We start from the raw sequence: 20,025 nt of genomic DNA, 5'->3' as shown, positions 1-20,025 counted from the left end.
TTATTATTTTTTCTGTGCCCTCTTCTTTGTCATATGAGCAGGAGCAAGGACAAGAACATTCTTGTTGAAGCAGATCCAGAACCTGAAAGGATCCTGAAAAGAAAATTAAGAGAAGCTAAATTACAACAATCCAGAGATAACCTTTCAGAAGTTTTCGAACAGGAAGAGGAGATGGCAGCCAAAAATAATAATCATGCAAGGAGGATGCTTGGTGACTTTAATGCACCTAATTCCAATTTACATGGAAGAAGCATCTCCATTCCTGCCATTGGAGCAAACAACTTTGAGCTGAAACCTCAATTAGCTTCTCTGATGCAGCAGAACTGCAAGTTTCATGGACTTCCATCTGAAGATCCTTTTCAGTTCTTAACTGAATTCTTGCAGATATGTGATACTGTTAAGACTAATGGAGTAGATCCTGAAGTCTACAGGCTCATGCTTTTCCCATTTGCTGTAAGAGACAGAGCTAGAATATGGTTGGACTCTCAACCTAAGGATAGCCTGAACTCTTGGGATAAGCTGGTCAAGGCTTTCCTAGCCAAGTTCTTTCCTCCTCAAAAGCTGAGCAAGCTTAGAGTGGATGTTCAAACCTTCAGACAAAAAGAAGGTGAATCCCTCTATGAAGCTTGGGAGAGATACAAAGGACTGACCAAAAAGTGTCCTTCTGACATGCTTTCAGAATGGACCATCCTGAATATATTCTATGATGGTCTGTCTGAGTTATCTAAGATGTCATTGGATACTTCTGCAGGTGGATCCATTCACCTAAAGAAAACGCCTGCAGAAGCTCAAGAACTCATTGACATGGTTGCAAATAACCAGTTCATGTACACTTCTGAAAAGAATCCTATGAACAATGGGACGCCTATGAAGAAGGGAGTTCTTGAGGTTTATACTCGGAATGCCATATTAGCTCAGAACAAAATATTGACTCAGCAAGTCAATATGATTTCTCAGAGTCTGAATGGAATGCAAGCTGCATCCAATAGTACTCAAGAGGCATCTTCTGAAGAAGAAGCTTATGATCCTGAGAACCCTGCAATAGCAGAGGTGAATTACTTAGGTGAACCTTATGGAAACACCTATAACTCATCATGGAGAAATCATCCAAATTTCTCATGGAAGGATCAAAAGCCTCAACAAGGCTTTAATAATGGTGGAAGAAACAAGTTTAACAATAATAAACCTTTTCCATCATCCACTCAGCAACAGACAGAGAACTCTGAACAAAATGCTTCTAATTTAGCAAATCTAGTCTCTGATCTATCTAAGGCCACTGTGAGTTTCATGAATGAAACCAGGTCTTCCATTAGAAATTTAGAAGTACAAGTGGGCCAGCTGAGTAAAAGGATCACTGAAATCCCTCCAAGTACTCTCCCAAGCAATACAGAAGAGAATCCAAAAGGAGAGTGCAAGGCCATTGACATAAGCACCATGGCCGAACCCAAAGAGGGAGAGGAAGACGCAAATCCCAAGGAGGAAGACCTCCTGGGACGTCCAGTGATCAATAAGGAGTTTCCCTCTGAGGAACCAAAGGACTCTGAGGCTCATCTAGAGACCATAGAGATTCCATTGAACCTCCTTATGCCCTTCATGAGCTCTGATGAGTATTCCTCTTCTGAAGAGAATGAGGATGTTACTGAAGAGCAAACTGCCAAGTTTCTTGGTGCAATTATGAAGCTGAATGCCAAATTATTTGGCATTGATACTTGGGAAGTTGAACCTCCCTTGTTCATCAATGAACTAAGTGATCTGGATCAACTGACATTGCCTCAGAAGAGACAGGATCCTGGAAAGTTCATAATACCTTGTACTATAGGCACCATGATCTTTAAGGCTCTGTATGACCTTGGTTCAGGGATAAACCTCATGCCCCTCTCTGTAATAGAGAAACTGGGAATCTATGGGGTGCAAGCTGCTAAAATCTCATTAGAGATGGCAGACAATTCAAGAAAATAGGCATATGGACAAGTAGAGGACGTATTAGTAAAGGTTGAAGGCCTTTACATCCCTGCTGATTTCATAGTCCTGGATACTGGAAAGGAAGAGGATGAATCCATCATCCTAGGAAGACCTTTCCTGGCCACAGCAAGAGCTGTGATTGATGTTGACAGAGGTGAACTAGTCCTTCAATGGAATGAGGACTCCCTTGTGTTTAAAACTCAAGGATCTCCCTCTGCAACCATGGAAAGGAAGCATGAAAAGCTTCTCTCAAAGCAGAGTCAACCAAAGCCCCCACAGTCAAACTCTAAGTTTGGTGTTGGGAGGCCACAACCAAACTCTAAGTTTGGTGTTGAACTCCCATATCCAAACTCTAAGTTTGGTGTTGGAGAGTTTCAACAATGCTCTGAACATCTGTAAGGCTCCATGAGAGCCCACTGTCAAGCTATTGACATTAAAGAAGCGCTTGTTGGGAGGCAACCCAATGTTTATTTATCTAATTTTTATTTTCATTGTTTTTCATGTCTTTATAGGTTCATGATCATGCGGAGTCACAAAATAAATAGAAAAATTGAAAACAGAATCAAAAACAGCAGAAGAAAAATCACACCCTGGAGGAGCATCTGTCTAGCGTTCAGTGCCAGAACAGAGCATGGTTCTGGCGCTGAACGCCGAAAATGGGCAGCTTCTGGGCGCTGAACGCCAGAACAGGCATGGTTCTGGTGTTCAACGCCAGAAATGGCACACAAATGGGCGTTGAACGCCCAAAATGGCCACCAACCTGGCGCTGAACGCCCAGAGTTGTGTGCAAAGGCATTTTTACATGCCTAATGGGTGCAGGGATGTAAATCCTTGAACACCTCAGGATCTGTGGACCCCACAGGATCCACTCAGTATCTGTGGACCCCACAGGATCCCCACCTACCTCCACTCATTTCTTCTCACCACTCTCTTTCACACAACCCCATAAACACTCTTCCCCAAAAACCCTTCACCAATCACCTCAATCTCTCTTCCCCATCACCTCTTCACCACTCACATCCATCCACTCTTCCCCATAAACCTACCTCATAAACCCCACCTACCTTCAAAATTCAAAACCAATTTCCCACCCAAACCCACCCATATGGCCGAAACCTTCCCCCCCTCCCTTCCCTATATAAAGCCCTCCATTCTTCTTCAAATTCACACAACACAACCCCTCTACACCCTTCTTGGCCGAACCACATCACTTTCTCCCTCTCCTCCATTTCTTCTTCTTCTTCATCTATTCTTTCTCCTCTTGCTTGAGGGCGAGCAAAATTCTAAGTTTGGTGTGGTAAAAGCATAAGCTTTTTGTTTTTCCATTACCATTGATGGCACCTAAGACCGGAGAATCCTCTAGAAAGGGGAAAGGGAAGACAAAAGCTTCTACATCCGAGTCATGGAAGATGGAAAGGTTCATCTCCAAAGCCCATCAAGACCACTTCTATGATGTTGTGGCCAAGAAGAAGGTGATCCCTGAGGTCCCTTTCAAACTCAAAAGAAATGAGTATCCGGAGATCCGACATGAAATTCAAAGAAGAGGTTGGGAAGTTCTAACAAATCCCATCCAACAAGTCGGCATCCTAATGGTTCAAGAGTTCTATGCCAATGCATGGATCACCAAGAACCATGATCAAAGTAAAAACCCGGATCCAAAGAACTATGTTACAATGGTTCGGGGGGAATACTTAGATTTTAGTCCGGAGAATGTGAGGTTGGCGTTTAACTTGCCCATGATGCAAGGAGATGAACGCCCCTACACTAGAAGGGTCAACTTTAATCAAAGGTTGGACCAAGTCCTTATGGACATATGTGTAGAAGGAGCTCAATGGAAGATTGACTCCAAAGGCAAGCTGGTTCAACTAAGAAGATTGGACCTCAAGCCTGTAGCTAGAGGATGGTTGGAGTTTATTCAATGCTCAATCATTCCCACTAGCAACCGGTCTGAAGTTACTATAGACCGGGCCATCATGATCCATAGCATCATGATTGGAGAAGATGTGGAAGTTCATGAAATTATACCACAAGAACTCTACAAGGTGGCTGACAAGTCTTCCACTATGGCAAGGTTAGCCTTTCCTCACCTCATTTGCCACCTATGCAATTCAGCTGGGATTGACATAGAGGGAGATATCCTCATTAAAGAGGACAAGCCCATCACTAAGAAAAAGATGGAGCAAGCAAGAGAGCCCATTCATGGAGCTCAAGAGGCGTATGAAGATCATCACCATGAGATCCCGGAGATGCCTCAAATGCACTTTCCTCCACAAAACTATTGGGAGCAAATCAACACCTCCCTAGGAGAATTGAGTTCCAATATGGGACAACTAAGGGTGGAACATCAAGAGCACTCCATCATGCTTCATGAAATAAGAGAAGATCAAAAAGCAATGAGGGAGGAGCAACAAAGACAAGGAAGAGACATAGAATAGCTCAAGGACATCATTGGTTCCTCAAGAAGGAAACGCCACCATCACTAAGGTGGATTCATTCCTTGTTCTTATTTCTTCTGTTTTTCGTTTTCTATGTTATGTGCTTATCTATGTTTGTGTCTTCATTACATGATCATTAGTAATTAGTTACTCTGTCTAAAAGTTATGAATGTCCTATGAATCCATCACCTCTCTTAAATGAAAAATATTTTAATTCAAAAGAACAAGAAGTACATGAGTTTTGAATTTATCCTTGAACTTAGTTTAATTATATTGATGTGGTGACAATGCTTCTTGTTTTCTGAATGTATGCTTAAACAGTGCATATGTCTTTTGAAGTTGTTGTTTAAGAATGTTAAATATGTTGGCTCTTGAAAGAATGATGACTAGGAGACATGTTATTTGATAATCTGAAAAATCATAAAAATGATTCTTGAAGCAAGAAAAAGCAGCAAAGAGCAAAGCTTGCAGAAAAAAAAAAGAAAAAAAATAGGCGAAAAAAATAGAAAGAAAAAGAAAAAGCAAGCAGAAAAAGCCAAAAGCTCTTAAAACCAAAAGGCAAGGGCAAATAAAAAGGATCCCAAGGCTTTGAGCATCAGTGGATAGGAGGGCCTAAAGGAATAAAATCCTGGTCTAAGCGGCTAAACCAAGCTGTCCCTAACCATGTGCTTGTGGCGTGAAGGTGTCAAGTGAAAACTTGAGACTGAGCGGTTAAAGTCAAGGTCCAAAGCAAAAAAAAAAAAGAGTGTGCTTAAGAACCCTGGACACCTCTAATTGGGGACTTTAGCAAAGCTGAGTCACAATCTGAAAAGGTTCACCCAATTATGTGTCTGTGGCATTTATGTATCCGGTGGTAATACTGGAAAACAAAGTGCTTAGGGCCACGGCCAAGACTCATAAAGAAGCTGTGTTCAAGAATCATCATACTGAACTAGGAGAATCAATAACACTATCTGAACCCTGAATTCCTATAGATGCCAATCATTCTGAACCTCAATGGATAGAGTGAGATGCCAAAACTATTCAAGAGGCAAAAAGCTATAAGTCCCGCTCATATGATTGAAGCTATGTTTCATTGATAGTTTGGAATTTATAGTATATTCTCTTCTTTTTATCCTAATTGATTTTCAGTTGCTTGGGGACAAGCAACAATTTAAGTTTGGTGTTGTGATGAGCGGATAATTTATACGCTTTTTGACATTGTATTTAGTATGTTTTTAGTAGGATTTAGTTACTTTTAGGGATGTTTTCATTAGTTTTTATGTTAAATTCACATTTCTGGACTTTACTATGAGTTTATGTGTTTTTCTGTGATTTCAGGTATTTTCTGGCTGAAATTGAGGGACTTGAGCAGAAATCAGATTCAGAGGTTGAAAAAGGACTGCTAATGCTGTTGGATTCTGACCTCCTTGCACTCAAAGTGGATTTTCTAGAGCTACAGAACTCGAAATGGCGCGCTTCTACTCGTGTTGGAAAGTAGACATCCAGGGCTTTCCAGCAATATATAATAGTTCATATTTTGGCCAAGAATAGACGACGTAAACTGGTGTTCAACGCCAGCTTTCTGCCCAAATCTGGCGTCCAGCGCCAGAAAAGGATCCAAAACCAGAGTTGAACGCCCAAACTGGCACAAAAACTGGCGTTCAACTCCAAGAAGGACCTCTACACGTGCAACACTCAAGCTCAGCCCAAGCACACACCAAGTGGGCCCCGGAAGTGGATTTATGCATCAATTAATTACTCATGTAAACCCTAGTAGCTAGTTTATTATAAATAGGACCTTTTACTATTGTATGAGACGTCTTTTTGACCATCTTGGATCTTTGGATTATCTTTTGATCTATTGATCACGTTTTGGGGTCTGGCCATCTCGGCCATGCCTGGACCTTTCACTTATGTATTTTCACGGTAGAGTTTCTACACTCCATAGATTAAGGTGTGGAGCTCTGCTGTTCCTCAAAGATTAATGCAAAGTACTACTGTTTTCTATTCAATTCATCTTATTTCGCTTCTAAGATATTCATTCGTACTTCACTCTGAATGTGATGAACGTGACAATCATCATCATTCCCTATGAACGCGTGCCTGACAACCACTTCTGTTCTACCTTTGACTGAATGAGTATCTCTTAGATCTCTTAATCGGAATCTTCGTGGTGTAAGCTAGAATGATGGCGGCATTCAAGAGAATCCGGAAGGTCTAAACCTTGTCTGTGGTATTCTGAGTAGGATTCAATGATTGAATGACTGTGACGAGCTCCAAACTCGCGATTGCAGGGCGTTAGTGACAGACGCAAAAGGATAGTAAATCCTATTCCAGCATGATCGAGAACCGATAGATGAATAGCCGTGCTGTGACAGGGTGCGTTGACCATTTTCACTGAGAGGATAAGATGAAGCCATTGACAAGGGTGATGCCTCTAGACGATTAGCCGTGCCGTGACAGGGCATTGGATCATTTTCCCGAGAGATGACCGAAAGTAGCCATTGACAGTGGTGATGTATCACATAAAGCCAGCCATGGAAAGGAGTAAGACTGATTGAATGAAGATAGCAGGAAAGCAGAGGTTCAGAGGAACGAAAGCATCTCCATTCGCTTATCTGAAATTCTCACCAATGAATTACATAAGTATTTCTATCCCTATTTTATTATATTATTTTCGAAAACTTCATAACCATTTGATATCCGCCTGACTGAGATTTACAAGGTGACCATAGCTTGCTTCATACCGACAATCTCCATGGGATTCGACCCTTACTCACGTAAGGTATTACTTGGACGACCCAGTGCACTTGCTGGTTAGTTATGCGAAGTTGTGAAGACATGTTTAGACCATGGTCCTGTGCATCCGTTTTTGGTGCCATTTCCAGGGAATCAATTTCGAACAACAATTCACAACCTGAGTAGCAATTTCGCATACCAGAAGGTACAAGTCCTTGCCTTCCATAACGCACTAGATGAGAATGATCAAATGGTTATGCGGTTTTGAAAATTAAAAGATAAATAAAACATAAAATAAAATAAAGATACTTATGTAATTCATTGGTGGGATTTTCAGATAAGCATTTGGAGATGCTTTGTTGCTTCTGAACCTCTGCTTTCCTATTGTCTTCTTCCAATCATGCGTGCTCCTTTCCATGGCAAGCTGTATGATCCTCTCGGATGAAAAATACCAGGTACGATTTCTGCACGGCTAATCAACTATCAAATTTCTCGTCTCGGATGAAAAATACCAGGTACAACTACCGCACGGCTAATCATCTGTCGGTTCTCACTAGCGTCAGAATAGGATCCTTATCCTTTTGCACACTGTCACTGTGCCCAACATTCGCAAGTTTGAAGCTCGTCACAGTCATCCCTTCCCAGATTCTACTCGGAATACTACAGACAAGGTTTAGACTTTTCGGCTGTCAGGAATGCTGCCAATAGTTCTACCCTATACCACAAAGGTTCTAATCTCCCGGACTCGGTCTATAGATCAGAGACCCAAGAGAATATACTCCGGCTGTCGTCCAATGACTACGTTGAACATCATGTAGACCGCTTGTGGTTGTCAGGCACGCGGATCTTGGCTAAGCGAGTAACGAAGATAGTGGGTGATTATCACGGGTCACCCCTTCATTCTGACTTAACTGAATTAAGTACGAGAGTATATCTTGGAGAAGAAGTAGGCATGAATTGAAAGAGAAACAATAGTACTTGCATTAATTCATGAAGAACAGCAGAGCTCCACACCTTAATCTATGAGGTGTAGAAACTCCACCGTAGAAAATACATAAGAGAAAGAAGTCTAGGCCTGGCCGAATGGCCAGGCTCCCTAAAGTGATTCCAAGCTGATGACAAGATAAAAGGGATCCCCAATATAACAGTAAAAAGTGCTATTTATACTAAATTAGTTATTAGGGATTACAGAAAATAAGTAATTAAGTGCAAATAGTGCAGAAATCCACTTCCGAGGCCCACTTGGTGTGTTCTTGGGCTGAGCATTGAAGCTTTCACGTGCATAGGCCATTATTGGAGTTAAACGCCAGCTTGGGTGCCAGTTTGGGCGTTTAACTCCAGTTCTGGTGCCAGTTCTGGCGTTTTACTCCAGAAAAGGGTCTCAGGTGGGCGTTTGAACGCCTTGGTATATTTATGACCTTGCGCTCTCTTTTGGGATTCTCTTCTGTATTGCTTGGGAGAGTACTAGGAGGGATTTCAGTAACTCTTTCACTCGGCTGACCCACTTGTGCCTCCAAATTTCTGATGGAGGACCTTGTTTCAGTTATGAAACTGAGAGTGGTCTTAGATAGATCAGAGACTATGGTTGCTAAGTCAGAGAGGCTTTGCTTAGAATTCTCTATCTGTTGCTCAGAAGATGATGGAAAAGGCTTGCTATTGCCAAACCTATTTCTCCCACCATTATTGTTGAGGCTTCTGTTGATCCTTCCATGAGAAATTTGGATGATTTCTCCATCAAGGATTGTAAGTGTTTTCATAGGAGTCTCCCATGTAATTCACTTCTTTTATTGCAGGATTCTCAGGGTCATAAGCTTCTCCTTCAAAGGAGACTTCTTTAGTACTGCCGGATGCAGCTTACATTCCAGTCAGATTCTGAGAAATCATATTGACTTGCTAAGTCAATATTTTGTTCTGAGCCAATATGGCATTCAGAGTATCAATCTCAAGAACTCCTTTCTTCTGAGTCATCCCATTATTCACAGGATTTCTTTCAGAAGTATACATGAACTGGTTATTTGCAACCATCTCAATGAGTGCCTGAGCTTCTGCAGGCATTTTCTTCAGATGAAGAGATCCACCAGCAGAATGGTCCAATGACATCTTGGACAATTCAGACAGACTATCATAGAATATACATAAGATGCTCCATTCTGAAAGCATGTCAGAAGGACACCTTCTGATCAGTTGCTTGTATCTTTCCCAAGCTTCACAGAGGGATTCACCTTCCTTCTGTCTGAAGGTTTGAACTTCCACTCTAAGCTTGCTCAAATTTTGAGGTGGAAAGAATTTGGCCAAGAAAGCATTGACCAACTTTTTCCAAGAGTTCAGGCTTTCTTTAGGTTGTGAGTCCAACCATGTCCTAGCTCTGTCTCTTACATCAAAGGGGAAAGTTTAAGTCTGTAGACCTCAGGATTAACCCCATTGGTCTTAACAGTGTCACGGATTTGCAAGAATTCAGCTAAGAACTGATGAGGATCTTCCAATGGAAGTCCATGAAACTTGCAATTCTGCTACATTAGAGAGACTAATTGAGGCTTAAGCTCAAAGTTGTTTGCTCCAATTGCAGGGATTTAGATGCTTCTTCCATAGAAATCAGACGTTGGTGCAATAAATTCACCAAGCATCTTCCTTGCATCTCCACCATTGTTGTTGTTTTTGGCTGCCATGTCTTCTTCTTTTTCAAAAATTTCTGTAAGGTCCTCTCCAGAGTGTTGTGCTTTAGCTTCTCTTAGCTTCCTCTTTAGAGTCCTTTCAGGTTCAGGATCAGCTTCAATTAGAATGTCCTTATCCTTGTTCCTGCTCATGTGAAAAAGAAGAGAACAGAAAAGAAGAGAAATCTTCTATGTCATAGTATAGAGATTCCTTTATGTGAGTAGAAGAATAGAAGAATAGAATGAAAAAGGAGGAAGAAATTCAAACACAGAGAGAGAGAGAGAGAGGGTTTGAATTATGAGTAGAAGAGAAGTGCTAGTAAATGAATAAATAAATAGAAAGAGATGAGAGAGGGAGTGTATTCGAATTTTAATTAAAAGAAAAGAACAATATTTTTTTGTTTTTATTTTAATTATGAGTTAGAATTCGAAAATTTAAGAAAAGGAATAAGATAAAGTTAGAATTTAAAATAATTAGTTAATTAAAAAGAGTTTTGAAAAAGTGGTTAGTAATTTTCGAAAATTAGAGAGAGAAAAGTAATTAGGTGGTTTTGAAAAAGATAAGAAATAGTAAACTTTTAAAATCAAACAAAAAGTCAAGTAGTTAATTGAAAAAGATTTGAAAATAAATTTTGAAAAGATAAGAAGTTAGAAAAAGATTTTGAAATTAAATTTTTAAAAAGATATGATTGAAATTTATTTTGAAAAAGATTTGAAAAAGAAATTTAAAAAGATTTGATTTTCAAAATCAAAGTTGATGACTTGACTAACAAGAAACTAAAAGATATGATTCCTGAATTTAAAGATTGAACCTTTCTTAACAAGAAAGTAACAACTTGAAATTTTTGAATCAAAACATTAATTGTTAGTAAAGTTTTTGAAAATATGAAGCAAAATTAAGAAAAAGATTTTGAAAATTTATTTTGAAAAATTTTCGAAAAACATGAAAGAAAAATGAAAAAGATTTGAAAAGATAGAATTTTTAAATTAAAATTTTGACTTGACTAACAAGAAACAACTAAATTTTAAAAATTTTTGACTAAGTCAACCCAAAATTTTGAAATTTATGAGTAAAATAAGGGAAATATATTATTTTTTATTTTTTTGAATTAATGAAAAAAGAGAAAAACAACAAAATGACACAAGACATAAGAATTTAAGATCAAAACAAATAATGCATGCAAGAACACTTTGAATGTTAAGATGAACACCAAGAACACTTTGAAGATCATGATGAACATCAAGAACATATTTTTGAAAATTTTTAAGAAAAGAAAGACATGCAAGACACCAAACTTAGAAATTTTTAATGTTTAGACACTATGAATTCGAAAATGCATATGAAAAATACAAAAAACACAAAACAAGAAAAATTAAAGATCAAACAAGGAAAATCATCAAGAACAACTTGAAGATCAAGAAGAACACAATGCATATATTTTCGAAAATTTAAGAAAAATTAAAACATGCAATTGACACCAAACTTAAAATTTGACACTAGACTCAAACAAGAAACACAATTTTTTTGGTTTTATGATTTTATTAATTTTTTGTATTTTTTTCGAAATTATTTTGGAAAAAAGAAAATAAGGAAATTCAAAATTTTTAATAAGAATTCCAGGATTCATGCAATGTTAGTCTAAAGCTTCAGTCCAAAAGAATTAGACATGGCCAAATGGCCAGCCAAGCTTTAGCATCACAATTATAGATATGTCCTTTCTACAATGAAAAGTGGAAACCTCGGTCCAAAAGATTAGACATGGCTTAACAGCCAGCCAGGCTTCAACATATCTCAAGAAGCTCTAGAATTCATTCTTAAAAATTCTGAAGAACAAATATATTTTTTTTCGAAAATAAAAATAAAAAGCTTAAACATAAAATAAAATTACCCAATCTAAGCAACAAGATGAACCGTCAGTTGTCCAAACTCGAACAATCCCTGGCAACGGTGCCAAAAACTTGGTGCACGAAATTGTGATCACACTTTTCACAACCCCGCACAACTAACCAGCAAGTGCACCGGGGTCGTCCAAGTAATACTTTACGTGAGTAAGGGTCGATCCCACGGAGATTGTCAGCTTGAAGCAAGCTATGGTCATCTTGTAAATCTTAGTCAGGCGGATTCAAATGGTTATGACGTTTTGATAATTAAAAGATAAATAAAACATAAAATAAAATAAAGATACTTATGTAATTCATTGGTGGGAATTTCAGATAAGCGTTTGGATATGCTTTGTTGCTTCTGAACCTCTGCTTTCCTATTGTCTTCTTCCAATCATGCGTGCTCGTTTCCATGGCAAGCTGTATGATCCTCTCGGATGAAAAAATACCAGGTACGATTTCTGCACAGCTAATCAACTGTCGGATTTCTCGTCTCGGATGAAAAATTCCTAGTACAGCTACCGCACGGCTAATCATCTGTCGGTTCTCACTAGCATCGGAATAGGATTCTTATCCTTTTGCACACTGTCACAGCGCCCAACATTTGCAGGTTTGAAACTCGTCACAGTCATCCCTTCCCAGATCCTACTCGGAATACCACAGACAAGGTTTAGACTTTCCAGATCTCAAGAATGCTCCCAATGGTTCTAGCCTATACCACGAAGGTTCTAATCTCCCGTAGATCAAAAACCTAAGAGAATATACTCTGGCTGTCGTCTAATAAATACGTTGAACATCATGTAGACCGCTTGTGGTTGTCAGGCACGCGGATCTTGGCTAAGCGAGTAACGAAGATAGTGGGTGATTGTCACGGGTCACCCCTTCATTCTGACTTAACTGAATTAAGTACGAGAGTATATCTTGGAGAAGAAGTAGGCGTGAATTAAAAGAGAAATAATAGTACTTGCATTAATTCATGAAGAACAACAGAGCTCCACACCTTAATCTATAAGGTGTAGAAACTCCACCGTAGAAAATACAGAAGAGAAAGAGGTCTAGGCATGGCCGAATGGCCAGCCTCCTTAAAGTGATTCCAAGCTGATGACAAGATAAAAAGGATCCCCAATACAATAGTAAAAAGTGCTATTTATACTAAACTAGTTATTAGGGATTACAAAAAATAAGTAACTAAGTGCAGATAGTGCAGAAATCCACTTCCGGGGCCCACTTGGTGTGTGCTTGGGCTGAGCATTGAAGCTTTCACATGCATAGACCATTCTTGGAGTTAAACTCCAGCTTGGGTGCCAGTTTGGGCGTTTAACTCCAGTTCTGGTGCCAGTTCTGGCATTTTACTCCAGAAAATTATCTCAGGTGGGCATTTGAACGCCAGTTTGGGCCATCAAATCTCGGGCAAAGTATAGACTATTATATATTGCTGGAAAGTCCAAGATGTCTACTTTCCAAATCAATTAAGATCGTGTCAATTGGGCTTCTGTAGCTCAAGAAAATCCACTTCGAGTGCAGGAGGGTCAGAATCCAACAGCATCTGCAGTCCTTTCTCAGCCTCTGAATCAGATTTTTGCTCAGATCCCTCAATTTCAGCCAGAAAATACTTGAAATCACAGAAAAACACACAAACTCATAGTAAATTCCAGAAATGTAATTTTTGCATAAAAACTAAAGAAAATATAATAAAAATTAACTAAAACATACTAAAAACTATGTAAAAACAATGCCAAAAAGGGTATAATTATCCGCTCATCACATAACATAGTTACTCAGTATTTGTTGCCATAGCTGAGCCTCATCATTAAGATAGATAATCTTGATGCCCTTTGGAGTTACCGTCGACTTACCCATAGCCCACGGAACAGTAGGATCAATGGCTATGGTGCGCCTCATAGCATCCTAATCAAAGCTCATAAACCTAATAGACTCCTCAGCCTTCTGATAACCATCTGGCTCGTCTGATTTCGGCTGAAAATTGAGGATATTCTCTATAGCCTCCTCAATAACCAAGATCTGTTTTCCTCTTAGCTGTACTGCATCCAGGGTCGTCTTGTAATAGTTGCAGTAGAATTCACGGACCCAAGACGCGTTAACCTCTGTCAAATTTCTCTCCAGAAAGACCCAACCTCTCTGTTTGATCTGCTCGGCAGTATACTTTTGTAATTCAGTTGGTATTCTGAGAGTCTTTTCCAAATAGAGGTGTCTCTTTTCCGCAAAGACCGGAAATTTTAGTTCACATTAGGGGTTTCCAAATTTAACTTGGTCAGAAGCAGGCACTAGTTGATCCTCTTTTTTCTGTGGAGTGAAGTTCTTCTCACACCAGGATTCATCCCCTTGAATATCTGATAAAGCGACAGATGACTGTCCTTTTTTTCTCTTACCAGTGCTGGCCTTAGCCTTACCCTTTCCTTTTGTATCAGACATCCTAAAAAACAAAAATCCCAGGATGCAATTTATCAACTAAAGCAGTGGAAAGAAAAGCAGGTAAGAAGCAAGGAGAAAGGAAGCCAGTAATAAAAGGAGATTGCGACACACGCATGAGTTGACTTAAAGAAACGAATTCTTGGAATGCAAGGAAACAGAATGCCGACAACAATTAGAACAAAAACCAAGAATTCCTGCAATAATAGTGAGAAGCTTGTTTGCTAAGCAACAATAGGTAGCATGCCTTAAAAGGAACCTAAAAGGGTTAAAAGAGTTAGTTTAAACTTAAAAGAAAAGTTAGAAAGTCAATTAGTTAAGAGTTAGAAAAGTGTGAAGAAGTTAGTGGCATGGAAATGTTGTTCTTAATCAAAAGAAATGGAAAAAGGGTTTAGAACAAGCAAGCTCACAGTCAGCATACAATGCAAGTTATTGATGATTAAACATGTAAATGAGAGAAATATGAAAAGGATCAAAATCATCAATAATGGATTGTAATAGAAAGGGAACCAAAAAGGAATGGGAATGCTAACCCAACACCTCATGAATTGGCTTTGGGTTAAACCAAATAAAGCACAATGCAAAAGTACCAAAGTCAATTCAAGAGAGGAAGTTAAGGAAAACAATTTTCAGAAAAATTGGGCAGTATGCCAGCAGTAAAAAGAACGTTCCCGAAAAATCAAATAGCAGAATCATCAAGCCATATGAATGCCGTAAGTGTCAGGCAGCATGAAGAACAAGAATTCAAACAAATCAGGCATCATAAAGCAAAATGGAAAACTCAATTTAAACAATTCAGATGTCCAATGAATTCATTAACAATTGAAAACACCAAAACCAAATGTAAATCCATAAGAATGAAACAAATGAGCCCACAAGATAGCAATAGGCAATTAATCCATCACCAAATCAAACATATGCTGCAAGCAAAGGATTATAGAATATCAACATTGGCATTACTGCAACAGAGATCAGAAATTATGTATCCAAAAGAGTAGCCAGTAACATCAATAAATCAATTTAGCACCACAGTAAGTCAATGAAACATTAACAGAGCATGAACAGTAAGTTAAACCCATATAGTAGCATCAACCATAGCAAGTTGAAAATTAGATAATTCAAACAGCAAGAATGATGGGTTGGAAACGAAATTCCAACACCTAAAACTCATCAGCAAGTATACTGGGTTGCATCAAGTAGTAATAACTCACTTAGAGTGAGGTCGATCCCACAGGGATTGATGGATCAAGCAATTTTAGTGGGTGATTAGTTTAGTCAAGCTAACATTGAAGTGAAATTGGATGAAATGTAGCCAACCGAAAGTAAATAGCACGGAAAATTTAAGTGCAGAAAGTAAAGTGACTGAAACTTAAAGAGCAAGAAATGTAAATTGAATAAACTTAAATGACAAGAAAGGTAAATTGCATGAAAAGTAAAGGGGCAGGGGTGCTATAAATTAAAGAGAAGCAGTAAACCAGTAACTTAGAGCAAGTGCAGAAAATGTAAATTTGCAAGAAATGTAAATCAAACTCACAGTCAACATCAAATGTAAAATGTGGAGGAATCTAATTTCAAGAAAAGTAAAAGGAATTGGGTGCTGGAAATTAAAACTTCAACAAGAAAGTGTAAATAGCAATCAAATAGAAAAGTAAAAGATGCAATAACTTGCAATAGATCTAAACAGAAAAGGGAAATTGCTTGAAAAATCCAAAACAGCAAGAAAACTCGACTCAATTGTAAAATGAAGTTAAAGATCTCAGGGGATCAAAGAGACTAGAAAACAAGTCTAGATCTCAATCCCTTCCTTGATCCAACAACAAACAGATTGAAGAAGAAATAGAGATGAAAGCAGTAAAGAGAGCTTTGATTCAAATCACAATTCACTGAAATTATGCAGACAAGCAAACAGAGAGAATTCTCAAGGTGAGATTGAAACAAAATTTCTTCAATTCTCAACCCAAGATTCAAAACAAAAATGAAAACTAAGAGAGAGCTCTCAAATCCCACTCCTACTACTCCCTAATGGAGCCCGCCTCACTAACAAAGATGAAAATGATGCCTTATATAGGCTTTACAAAATAAAAATGAAAATGAAATTGAGAACAAATTACAACTAAATGAAATTCCTATTCTAACTTGTTCTTGTGCTTTTGAGTGATGATATGGGCTTTGCTTGCTTTGGATTTGAAGAGAGATGGATCCAGTTGGCCTTGATGGAATTGGGTTGAAGATATCCTCTGTTGATTGCTCTTGGTCTTGAGAAGAAATCCGTTTGCAATATACACTTTGGGATCATTCACGTTTGAGTCAATGTTTGAGGCAAACGTTGACTCAAACGTCTTCGTGTGATGGCATTATGCAGAACGGGTGGTTGCTGTCACTCACGTTTGAGTTCACGTTTGAGGTCAAACGTGAGCTCAAACGGGATTCTCCCCAAGGTAATCTCCAGCCAACGTTTGACCTCACGTTTGAGGCAAACGTTGGCGCAAACGTGGCTCCTCTTCCAGGGTATTCTTAAGCCAACGTTTGACCTCACGTTTGAGGCAAACGTTGGCGCAAACTTCAAGCTCCTCCAAGCCCTTTTGGTCACCTTGCTTGAATGCTTGCTGCCTTCGCTTTCATTGGCTTAGCTTTAATGAACACTAGCTTTATTGGCATTACTAATTGATAAACCCATATTTTTTGAGTTCTTTTGTGCTTAATTTGAGTGATTTATACAATCCTTCACCTACTTATTCACATTAATTTCATGGTTTTACTTTCCCTTCCTTATTATGTCATATTGTGAAAAACATGTTTCCTAAGCTTTAAAAATTAATTATTTTAATTACCTTTATTTCCATTCGATGCCGTGATTAGTGTGTTGAGTAGTTTCAGATTTTCTAAGGCAGAATGACGTAAAGGATGGGAAAGGAAACATACAAAATAGGAAGGAGAAGGCAAAACGGAGCTTTAAGGAAACTGGTATCCACGCGACCGCATGGACGAAGCGATCGCGTGCCAAGCACGAATCAGCAGCGACGCGGCCGCATGACTGACGCGACCGCGTGGCAAGAAAAAGCTCCAAAATGACGCGACCGCGTGACCCACGCGGACGCGTGACAGAGGCCACGCACCAGAGATTGCAGAAAACGCTCATAGCAATTTCTGAAGCCCTTTTTGGCCCAAATCCAAGTACAGACAGCATAGACCAGAGGTTATAAAGTGTGGGAATGCATCCATTCAAACAGAGCTCGCATATTTTATTTTTCAATGATTTAGATTTAGTTGAGAGGGAGATCTTCTCCTCTATCTCTCTTAGAATTAGGATTTCTTCTTGCTTTAAGAGTGACTCTCAATCCAGGTTTTATATTTCTTTGTTTTAAACTTCTCTTTCACTTTATTTATTTATTTCAGTATCTGAGTTGGCTATTTACCTTTATAATTGGATCTATGAATTCTTCCATGTTACAGACTATTATTTGAATTAATGATAATTGAAGTATTTTCAGTTTATGATTGTTCTCTTGATTTAAGTTACCATTGCTTCCCATCTAAGGACATTTTTATTATTCCAGCAATTTTACTTTTTCCCCTTTTGGCCCTGGTTAAGAATTCAGTAACTCAACAGTTATTAAACTCAACATAACTGATAATCGTTATCTTGCTAATTGAGCTGAACTTAAGTAATCCCAACCTTTTCTTAGGAAATAAATAGGATTCAAAGGTCAATTTAATTAGTCCCCTGACTTTCCTTTGCCCTAGTAAAGGTTGACCAAGTGGAATTTAGATTCAACTTTCATTATAGTTGAGAGAGATAACTACGTTGGACCTCTAACTTTTCTTACCTTACCAAAAGTCTGCTTTACAGTATTTCTTTATTTTAATTTCCATTCACTTCACTTGTCATTTAAATTACTTGCTTCTCATCTTCTAAACCCCGATTACAACCTTTATAGCCAATAATAAGAACATACTTCCTCGCAGTTCCTTGAGAAGACGACCCGAGGTTTGAATACTCGGTTAACAACTTTTAAAGGGGTTTGTTACTTGTGATACCCAAAACGTTTGTATGAAGGGATTTTTGTCGGTTTAGAGACTATATCTACAACGCAACTGTTTCTATGAATGTCTTTACTGGTAAAAATTCTAACGTCAAAATGGCACCGTTGCCGGGGAACTGCTAACGTGTGCCTTATTATTGGTTATTGTAAATATTTTTCTTTTGCTTGTTTATTTATTTTTGTTTTTCTTTTTTATCTTTATTTGCTACTATGAACTCTCACCTCTCTCGCTTTGAGTTTGGTTCTAATATTGTTAAAGGAAATAGAAGTTACAGCAGGAATGTGTACCAAGGTCAGACCAATCAAGGATGGATGAAACCAAGAGGATCTAATCAAACCTTTTGGCAGCAACACCCTCCGAGATATCCTGGACAAAGACCATTCTACAGTGCATACCCAGCTGAAAGACATGGTGGACAACCTTGTAACTACCAACAAGCCCACCCCATGCATATAAACCATCCTTTCAACATAACCTCGAACCACCACACTCACAAGCTTCTCTTCACCATTCGCCACCATATGATCCTTCCTTACCCCAATACTAATCCAATCGTTCCCAATCACCACCACTTTCCTTTGTATCATGTCCAAGTCCAGCAACCCGAGAAGCAGAGGATCGCCTAAAGGAAACAGTACATAAATTTCAAACAACCATTCAACAACTGGAGCAAGCGATAATTCAATGGGTTTCTAGGCGCTCAAATACACAAGGATTAGCCACAGCCCCAAGTGGACAGCCCAATGAAGAGCAGAGCATGAAGGAATTGCCAGAAACTCCAGTGGACAAGACAGAGCATGAAGTTGTACTAGAACAATTAGAAGAAGCTGTCATTGTTCAAGAAGAAGAGTTGGTTGAAGACCTAGGAGATGCTGAACTTCCATGGGAATCCAGAATTGAGGAAAACTCCGTCCAGGATGCTACAGTTGATGCTAAGGAGGATACTGTACAATCTCCAAGGCAAGTCATTTATGAGGAATCAGACGGAATAATCCAAGGAGCAATTTCCCTTGATGATGATAGTCACAAGTCTAGCTCTCTTAGTGATGAACTTGCATCCGCAAGTTAATTCTTTGAGATCGAAGAATCTTCCCCAAGTGAATATGAAGATGATGCGGAGGTAGATTTCTCTCAACCTCCAATCTATGACTCAAGTGACGAGGAAGACATAGAAGACTTTGACCAGGACACAGATACAATTGAAGATCTTTGCAAAGAAGTGGAGGAATTCACAGAAGAGCACAAGGAAATGGAACTTGCAGAACCACCAAAAACACCTATCCCAAGGCCATTACCACCTAATACAAGCTTCAAGTGGGTACAATCCTTAACTTATAACTTCATTTATTCACTTGAATATGGTTTGCTTGAAACAGATGGCTAGCTTAGAGCTCTCTGCGGCTTTAAGAGTAAGAGGGAAATGGCTCGTACTCAGAGCTGGTGCACAAGGTTCAATAAGGTTCCACGCTTCACCTCGAAGTACACGGATTGGTATCATGCTCACATGGATCACGGAAAACGTTTGGTCACCAAGGTGAGATTCTACTTTTTAACCCGCCCAAATGGAAACATGTAGATCAAGACGGAGGCGGATTTAAAAGCAAGGCTTGGAATCCTGGACTCTATCCTGACATTCGTAGTCCCGGGAGCCTGAAAATCTGTTTGGAGCTGCTCAGAAGCTTTGCATGCTTAGTTTGGGACCCCGGAGGCTATTGGCATTCCAAGCACTGGTGGAGATTTTTGGACGAATTTAAACATAAACCACCATAACAGGATACTCCTCCAATATCCAACTTAAGGACTTTAACTAAAAGTGCTAGGTGGGAGACAACCCACCATGGTATAGTCGCTTCTTTTTCAATTTATCTCTTGTTAATTGCTTTTATTTTTCCTTTTTCATT

At 39.0% G+C, this 20,025-nt stretch overlaps 2 non-coding genes across 2 annotated transcripts; one reads left to right on the top strand and one right to left on the bottom strand.

The window, feature by feature from the left end:
• Nucleotides 1-567: 567 nt before the first annotated feature.
• Nucleotides 568-675, bottom strand: LOC112740021 (small nucleolar RNA R71). Its single transcript, XR_003170957.1, has one exon. It is a non-coding gene; the product is annotated as a small nucleolar RNA R71 (small nucleolar RNA).
• An 8,597-nt stretch (nt 676-9,272) lies between these two features.
• LOC112739654 (small nucleolar RNA R71) lies at nt 9,273-9,380 on the top strand. Its single transcript, XR_003170587.1, has one exon. It is a non-coding gene; the product is annotated as a small nucleolar RNA R71 (small nucleolar RNA).
• The last annotated feature ends 10,645 nt before the right edge of the window (nt 9,381-20,025 follow it).

The sequence above is a fragment of the Arachis hypogaea genome, chromosome 13, assembly GCF_003086295.3.
Source record: "Arachis hypogaea cultivar Tifrunner chromosome 13, arahy.Tifrunner.gnm2.J5K5, whole genome shotgun sequence".
Taxonomy (NCBI): Eukaryota; Viridiplantae; Streptophyta; class Magnoliopsida; order Fabales; family Fabaceae; genus Arachis; species Arachis hypogaea.
The sequence above is the reverse complement of the archived record's forward strand: the minus strand, read 5'-3'. Positions and strand labels throughout refer to the sequence as shown.